We start from the raw sequence: 8936 nt of genomic DNA, 5'->3' as shown, positions 1-8936 counted from the left end.
GATTATGTGGTTGTCCCTCCCTAACACAAGCTGCAATAGCCAGGGGAGCAAAACTGCATATATACAACCTGTAGCCCACTACATCCTGTTCACATGTACTCTGTCTGGCTCCCGTACTTTGGATTTACGTGTGCCATTATATGAAGGACGTGCTGGCAACTCAGCAGCAATTTGGAACATTTTTAAAATTGGGTTAATAGTTATGACACAGTCTTCGCTTGATTTCCTCTGGAATTAGTCCATCTTTGTGGATTGCTGTCAATCAGAAGGGAAACTTGCAATTTACATAGGACAATTTGTTCTGTGTCAGCTTTGTAAGACTCTGAGCAAGGCAAGTGTAATTTGGGAACAGGAGCTGTGATGGAGAGGAAAAAAAAAAAAGGAAAAAAAATCTTATATTTTTAGCTTGCTCTCACTAGAAGTTTTCTGCTCTATATTATATAATTTATTTGAGATGCAGAGTTTCGTCAAAGTGAAAAAAGTTAAAAATGTATCCTGCTACCTAAACTCGTCACATCTTAAACTGGACAGAGCTGGTGTAAACTTCAGAGTGAGGAAAACTCATCTGTGAGCTGGGCAAGAAGAGTCTAGGGCATGAGAAAAGGGAACTCAAGCCCTCCTGCCCAAGGCTCCCATTGCAACCCGATGTAAACAAATTTCATTTTTTTTGCCTCACCTCCTTCTCTGTAAAATAGGAGCACTGGAGTCCCCTCAAGTCCTGGAGACCGTGAGTATAAATGTTTTTCTATGAGACTATGAGCTGCTCACATCCTGCTGTAATCAAGGACCAAATTAGCACCTGAAGTAGCTGCATCCTGTTCTCAAACAATTTTTTATTGTCAGTGACTTTTTACCACCCATGCTGTTAGTCTGCATTTCACTCCTGATGAACAATGGGACTGCACGAGTCTCTCTCAATCACACATGCTGCTGCATGAGCACAATGCTGTGCAGCTGGAGCAAGAAATGCTTCGTCAGTTAATATTTTAAAGCACAACCAAAAAAAAAAAAAAAAAAAAAGGAAAAAAGCACGTAAAACCATATTTGTGTATTAAGTTCTATGGACACAAGCAATGCTTTTGGTGCTGATGATTTCTTTCTGACTTTCCTCTCCTTTCTATTCCAAAATCTAAATATCGAGCTGCAAATTTTACGTTTTTAATCCTCTCCCCAGCCGAAGCGCTGCAGGAGCCGTTGCAGACAGACGTACGGACATCCCCGCACCCGCAGCCAGGTGTGCGACCTGCCGGCAGGGGGCAATGCTTCATGGCTGTTCAACCAAAACCACCGAAAACCTAGAGAATTAACGAGTTTGGCGGGGAAAAGGGCAGAACAAGATGCTATGGTGCAAAAGGCAAGGGAGTACTATAGCCGTGTGGCAAAACTCACTCGTGTCAGCCCCAGGCACCCACGTAGTTTTAATTTTTTTCCAAATTTAACTCGCTGATAGAGAAACTCTACGATAAGAAAACATTGATAAATGACCGAGGTGTGAATTAAAAAGTTGTGCTGCACATTCCCTGGAGCACGGGCAATCAATCAGCCGTCAGTTTTGCAGACCTAGCATTTCTTGCCTGGTTTTTCTTGGGTTGAGGAGCGAGGGTCGCTCGGGCTGATGCCTGATGCCACTCGCTGTGACTCGGGGGATCTCTGCACCACCTGATGCCAAGGCTGGCTATCACCACGGGGCTGTCAGGGCATGATAATGAACAGGCCAAAGGGAAAAAAGGCAGAATTAGGTATCCTGAGGCTCTGCTGTAGACCTGGCACTGATAAATATAATCTGCTTTCTACTGGGTGTGCTACTGCTTACCGTGGTAGAGGCTCGAGCGTCCCACAAGCACATTGACCAACCTGATGCCATCAACTGCCTGGCTGGGAAAGGTGCTGTCCCTTAGATGAGACCCAACACAGATGACAGAGGCTTAATACCAGCAGTGATTCTTGCTGAATATTGTACCCTGGCCTTGTGGGGTCTTGTTCTCACTGTGCATGGGCTGGCAGAGGTTCATTCACGCATACAATACCAAACACCCTGAAGTATGTTAGCAAACTATTATTCAGATAGAGCTTCATGCTGAAATGTGATACACCTTGTTCCTCATGTTTCCATCCTCAAAAGTTTCAGGTGTCCCACAACAATGATAAATAATTTAAACATATAAAGCATCCATGTGTCAAGTTTTGAAAAGCCCGGGAGGAAAGGAACAGCAAAGATGATTTATGGTTTAGATAAAGAAGGTGGATAGATACTGAGAACTGGATATTCTCCATATAGATATTATCCATGGATGGATATCCATATGGATATTATCCATTGCCATCTGAAGGATTTTACACAATACTAATAGCATGTAAGCATGCTCATTTTTTTTCCTCCAAATAATTTCTGAGGCCAACCTCAGCTCACCTGCAAAATGCACCCTCTGACTGCTGACATTGTCTCATGGTCCATGTTTCCTACTGTGTGACTGGCCCAATGAAATCATACAAAGCAAAGGAGGAAGACATTTTCGTATTCTCTGAAGGTTGTTGGTGTGGGGTTTTTTTGGGGGAAGGGCGGAATACACTTCATATTTTAATAAAGCTAATGCCATTCTGTGTTTTTTCATGAAAAATAGAATTTGTTACCCTCTCCATGGGACTGAGAACATACTTGGACAAGAGAAATCAAGTATTTCTGATCCAATTAATGTTATCCATGCCTAACAGAGCAGCCTAATAAAATACAATGGCAGACCCATCCAAGAACAGACAACTGTGTCATACTTGGAGCACTGACCTGGAAAATGAGGTTCAGGTATCCGCTCTGATTTGGACAGGTTGGAAATGGAAGTGATGATATCACACATCATCAGTGGCATCTTACCACGAAGGCAAGGCTCTGTCCCTTTCTATGCCAAGAAGTCCATCTTGGGTTGGAGAAATTTTCTGAGCCATACCCAGTCAAAGCAAAAACCTCCAGTTTCAGTGATTCAACAATTTCTTAGGAAAAGTCATGATTTGTCCTCACCTTATGGCAGTGTTTCTTCAGCCTTTGGATGGCTACTTTCAACAAGTAATATTTTGCTTGATACTATATGGCACCTTTCATGAGAACTGCACTGTGTGTACGTAGCTGTCAGTCAAAGTTCAAGAGACTTTTACTTGATTCTTCTGCAAATTCATTTTCAAAGATTGCCAAGCCAGAAAGGATGATCCAAGCCATCTAGTCTGTCTCCAGCCTGTCAAGGTCATCCCTGTTTCAATGTTTCAGCTTGGCTTAGGATAAAGAATAGTTTTATTTTATTCAGTTAAAGTTTGTTTACAGAACGGAATCCCAGGCCAAATCCAGAATTGCACCAGGGCAACATAACACCTAGCCCCAAAGTGGACCCCAAAGCTTTAAGTGAGGTCTTTCAATTACAATATGTGGACAGAGTTAGAAATTAGTTGGATTTACAGTGGGAAGGAGTCACTTAAACTGTTATGTAGGAAATGCTGAAGGGAGGAATGGTCCCAGCCCTGCTCCTTTGAGAAATTAGGTACCTCGCTCCAGTCCCTTGGTACTATGTAATTTCCTCGCCTTACAAGGCATTTTTCTCCTGGAATCAAATCTATTTCTGATAGCTAAACATAATTCTTCAATGCTTGCCCTGCAAATCATTTTCTCCAGCCCTTAATAATTTTTTGTGGCTCTTTTCTGTACCCTCTCCAATTTTGTCACCATATGTTTTAAAATGTGACTGTCAGACCCATAAACAGCCTCTCTAGTTCAACCTTACTAGTGCCATACACCACAAGTCACCTGGCTGCAGAGCCAAGGATCACATCAGCACTTTTAGATTTGAGGGTCCAACTCGAAGCCAGCACAAAATTGCTTGTCCAGGTTTTTGTCTGTTTGAAACTAGCACCTTATTGCATTAAAATATATTTTGTTTGCCCAAGCCAGGCGGTGCAGTTTGTTACATCAGGCTGCCCTGGACTCTGGTTCTTTGCTATTTCACCAACCATAATGTCATCTACAAATGTCCTCAGAAGTAGCTGTATATTTACTTCCAGGTCACTGATGAATAGCATAAGGGAAAACTCTAGTAACACTCCTCTTCGACAATAATTCTGCATTGACCATTACTTTCAGACATCTGTCAGTTAGGCAGTTCTTAACTCATTTCATGTCTGCTCTTGTCCTGAACCCAATTACTTTTGCTTGGCTAAAACATATCTTCTAGGAAGTCATCCAGTCTCCAACCTGAAAATGCCACGGGATTGTGATTTTTACCAATCCTCCTATGAAGTTTCTGGAATGATTAATCACTATGAACAAAATACATCTTCATTGCAATGTGATCTTTTCTCTGAATGCAACTTCTAGTTATCAATTCCTTTTATGACTTTCCTAGACAGATTAAACAATTCTTTATACCTGGAATTCCCAAGCAGATCCAGTATTTCCATTCACTCCTTGTCCTAAATTATGTAGCTTTAAATTACCTCCTGCCGGTGCTGTGGTTCATTGACTGATGTTATATTTCTGCTAATGTGTTGTGCTTCTTATTCATGTTACTGCTTCTATATTAGTTTATAAAGCCTTAAATATATATAAGTACATATATTCAAGGCTATATATACATATAGAAATGCAAACTTGTAATCAGTATGAAAAATGTGATTGAAATCCACACCATCATAGATCAACGATGCACATGAGAATCCAGGATAGGTTTTGATGCTTATTAGTAATTAGTTTCTTTGAAGTTATTTATGAGGGAAAGAATTTCATGTGCTTATGAGATCAGAGTTACTTGTTTGCTCAGGAAAGACTGTGAAATATAACCACAACTGTAAGAGCAGTAACAAACTGATGGATGTTGAAAGAGCTACAGGAGGCAAACATTCAAAGGTTTTCAAAAGGACTCGCATGTCTGAGCAGCCTGAGCAAAGGGCAGGTCCTGGTCTTCTGCTGGTGTGTCAGCAAGTGCTGCATCATTGAGCCCTACAACTTCTGTATGTTGCCTGATTACAGAGAAATGTTTAGTCACTGGTTCTGTAGGGGGCAGAAAGCTGTGGAAAGATCTGATAGATAAGAAAGTCTGGACTTGAACCTGAGCCTCCCATGAAGTCATTTCCCATGCTGTAATACAATGTTGCTAAGCTACCAAGGTTTTCTTCTAATTGTCCTGGTTGAGAAATTGGTGACAAAATCTTTTTCTTTTGTTTTTGGACAGTAGTGAGCATGGCACAGTCTTTGTCAATATCAATAAGATGCTGAGATAGGGATAACAGTACTCGGTTATCAAAATAATGTACAAGGGAAATGGTTTGGGGATGCTGGGATTATAAATATCCTAAACCCATGGAGAATCAAGCAAAAGAGGGGGTTTATGTCTTCTAAAATTAGTTTTTCACTTGGTTTCCAATCCCTTGGCCCTGAATTTTGATTCTTGCCTGCCATTGTTCACACAACAATGTTGAAACTTGATACCACATGTCTGAGGGATTTACAAAATAAAAGGGCAACTTTAAAAATCACTGTTATTTCTGCTTTGGGGCCAATTGTTCAAACTGTTGGATTTCCAATTCTTGAGAAAAAAATAGGAGGATTGAAATACATTCACATTTCCCCCATTTTCAACTGTCTTGGAATATAATCGCTCATTGCTTACATTGTAGTGGGATACAATGAATTGCTAACTATTGTATGTCTAAGAGTTTATGTGTGTGCCTATAGATAAATAGATAGATGATAGATAGATAGATAGATAGATAGATAGATAGATAGATAGATAGATATCTTCTATATAAAGCTCGGAATTGTGCTAGACAGCTGAGAAGATAAAACACATAAGGAAACTGGTCTGGTTTAAGCAATTAAACTAATTGTAAATGGTTATTTTTAATGATTTGTTTGTGGGTTTTAATCATATAAAGTGTTACCAGTGTTTTACTGGGGGCCTTGCAAGATACATTTTTTCTTTCACATTAATTTACATATCAGCCAATAATTCTGCATAACATTAATTCATACCTTGAACCTAGAAAGACTTATATACATGTTTAACTCAATATGCTATTTATATAAAAATAACAGGCTCATGGCCTTCATTATAAAACATCTGCCTGTCTCATGCAGTCAAGGTTATGTACAGATTGTTAGACACAAATAGGAAACTCATCTCAGGTCCACTGCAGGAACCAAACCAACTTTATGAATGCCATAGTATTTTTTAAGTGAAAAGAACAGAGAGAAGGAAATTTCCTTTTTCAGATTATCCACTTACATTGTACGAACTCCCTGACACACAGCAGAGGGAGGAGATTTTTTTTAAAAAAGAAAAACGTTATAGATCTAGAAGGCAAAACTGTAAGTAAGAAAACCTTTGATGTCAACCCTGATCCACAATGATTTATGCACACACGTCCTACAAGGTGACCACTCAAAGAAATGGGCATTTTTCTGCTTATGAAATTTATCCTGATCATTTTTTTCAGAGTTTGAGGTCTACAGGTAACCAGGTATGATTTTTTTTTTCCAGTTATACATAAAACAGGCCTAAAAATAACTTTGGGTCAATCAAAAACTTCCTTTAGTAGTTTTGAGGCTTTTTTTTTTTTAGACTCCCCCATGTTTTCAAAGTAAGTGAGCATTAAATAAGTCATTATCTCGATTGCTTCCCAAATTGAACTCAGTTTGAAATGATTTAAGTGGAGCTGCTTAAATACATTTGTATGTATATGTATGTGTATGTATATGCATACTCTTCAGAAGAAAAGAAATACAAGATAAAAAGAGCAAAGGCTCACAAAACACTTTTAACCAAACTTATTAAATATAAATAAAACACTATTTTCTAACAAAAGAAAATCAAAAGCTTTTTTTTTTTTTTTTGAGTATTTTGGTCGATAGTTTAGTTTTCTGAGTTAATCCAATCAAGCCAATTATTTCATAACCATGTGTCGGCTTATTCCAATGGGGGAGACGATGGTCAATGGAGCTCTTCGATGCACAGTTTAACTGCCAAAAGTTTTCAAAACCAAAATTCTTCACAGGAAAATGTCACTGGCAGCTCTGCCAAGAAATGTTGAAACTATTTCTTTTTGTTTCATTTGGATACAAAATGACAAAACGTAGCTCCAGTTGGGTGATTTAATTTCAACAAACAAGCTTTGCTTCCATGTCAAAGAGCTGATTCAAAATGACAATTCTTGTTTCGTTTCAATCAGAAATGTCAACATTTTCGGTGTGACATTTCCGATTCAAAAGTTTTTGAGTTGTGTATTTGTTTGGGATGGAGGTGGGGTTGATCTGTCGGTCATCGGCTTTTTGTGTGTTTTATTGATTTGTTTATTTGTTGTCTCCTATTGGTGGAGAAAAGCAGGAGGAAAGGACCATGAGAGGAGAAGGACGAGCACAGCCTGTTCCCTCAGGCTCACCTGAGCTGTTGCGTACCCAAGCTCATCAGTTTGGGATTTGTAGGTAACATGGCAGACGTCAGTCATGTGGAGAGATCCAAAGGGAAATAATGGCTTGGTGTGTTTTTTATCTAGGAGCTTTTCCCAGAAAGCATGAGGAAACACGGAAGGGCTGAGGGCACATACTCACCCATGTAGTCAAGTCTGCTGAGGGTTGGTGAGGGCTACGCTGGCATCTCGTGGGCCACACAAAGCTCTCCTACCCAGCTGGTGTTAGATTGGGACCTGTGTCCTGGATCTGTTGCTACACATTTAAGGGATCATGGCATATGAATAAACCTCCATGGCTGGTGGGGGTCAGCCCAGGTAGTCCCTGCATCAGTTGAACCCTGAATTCAGGTCACTCGGATGATGGCCTACAGTTACCATTTGTCCCAGTGCAAAGGGGAGAAACGCAGTGTACTTTGAGCCTCCTGCAACACTCTGGGACGGGGATCCCTGTGGCACCATCTCTGCAAGGGATCAAACATGCAGAGGTACCCAGGGGGGGTACTCCCTCCTCCCCCGCAATGTTACCTTCACCTGTAAGTACATTTCCACAGCTCCATCCCACAAACCTTCCCTTTTCTGGGGTTCCTCCTCATCACCTGTGTGATTACTCAGGCAAGCCAACAATTTACTCCCGTGAGTAAAGGTTTGCCAAACTGGCAACCCAAACGGCAGTGTCATCCAGACTGCTGGCAGAGCAAGGGTGGGAAAGCAAAAGCCCAAGGACTTGGATTTTGCACAGCTCCACTGGTCCGGAGCTGTATTTGTGCTGTACTTTGGGCACTGTTACTGCTTCATACTGAAAGGTGGGGGGGGCTTTAATCCTTAAAATAGGTGTTGGGAGTCCTTGCTTGTCTCCCCCAGCCCCAGAGAGGGATTCCTCACCTCAGGTCTGAACGGCAGTCACTGGACCCCAAAAATCTCCCGCATAGGTCATGAGTCCGCAGGGGCTGCGCTGTGAAAAGGATGGGGGGGGCGTAGGAGAGGGAGAGATTGGAGTGGGATAAATACCACTAACCTGAGTCTCACCTTCTCTGCGTTTTCTCCCCTGCCCCCATCACTGCTGCTGTTGTGTCAGGTAGTGGCACTGTTGAGTACATTAACCCAGGGCTGAGCATTGCAGCCACACCGACTGTGTGTCTGTGTGTGTGTCTGTGTGCGCGCGCCTGATCATTACCATTTATCCCCCCCCCGCCCCACTGCTGCAGGACTCCGGGAGCGAGCGAGAGAAACAGAGGAAAGAGAGAGACGGGGCCATCAGCCCCCAGATCTGCTTAAACAAATCGCCGCCCCTTGCAGGGAGGGAGAGGGAGAGAGGGGGGAACAAGACCAAAAGACAAAATAAAAGACAGAGAAAGGAAAATCCAGCGGGGAGCAAAAAGCAGCCCCCAGACGCCCCCTTTCCGAGCCTGTGCTCTCAGCGAGGAGGGGTCTGTGTGTCTGTGTGTGAGCATCGATCCCGTGCCCGTTAGGAAAAGGGGGTGTTTTTTCCCCCC

This window comes from Ciconia boyciana, chromosome 4, assembly GCF_034638445.1.
Source record: "Ciconia boyciana chromosome 4, ASM3463844v1, whole genome shotgun sequence".
Classification (NCBI taxonomy): domain Eukaryota; kingdom Metazoa; phylum Chordata; class Aves; order Ciconiiformes; family Ciconiidae; genus Ciconia; species Ciconia boyciana.
Note: the sequence above shows the minus strand (reverse complement) of the source record.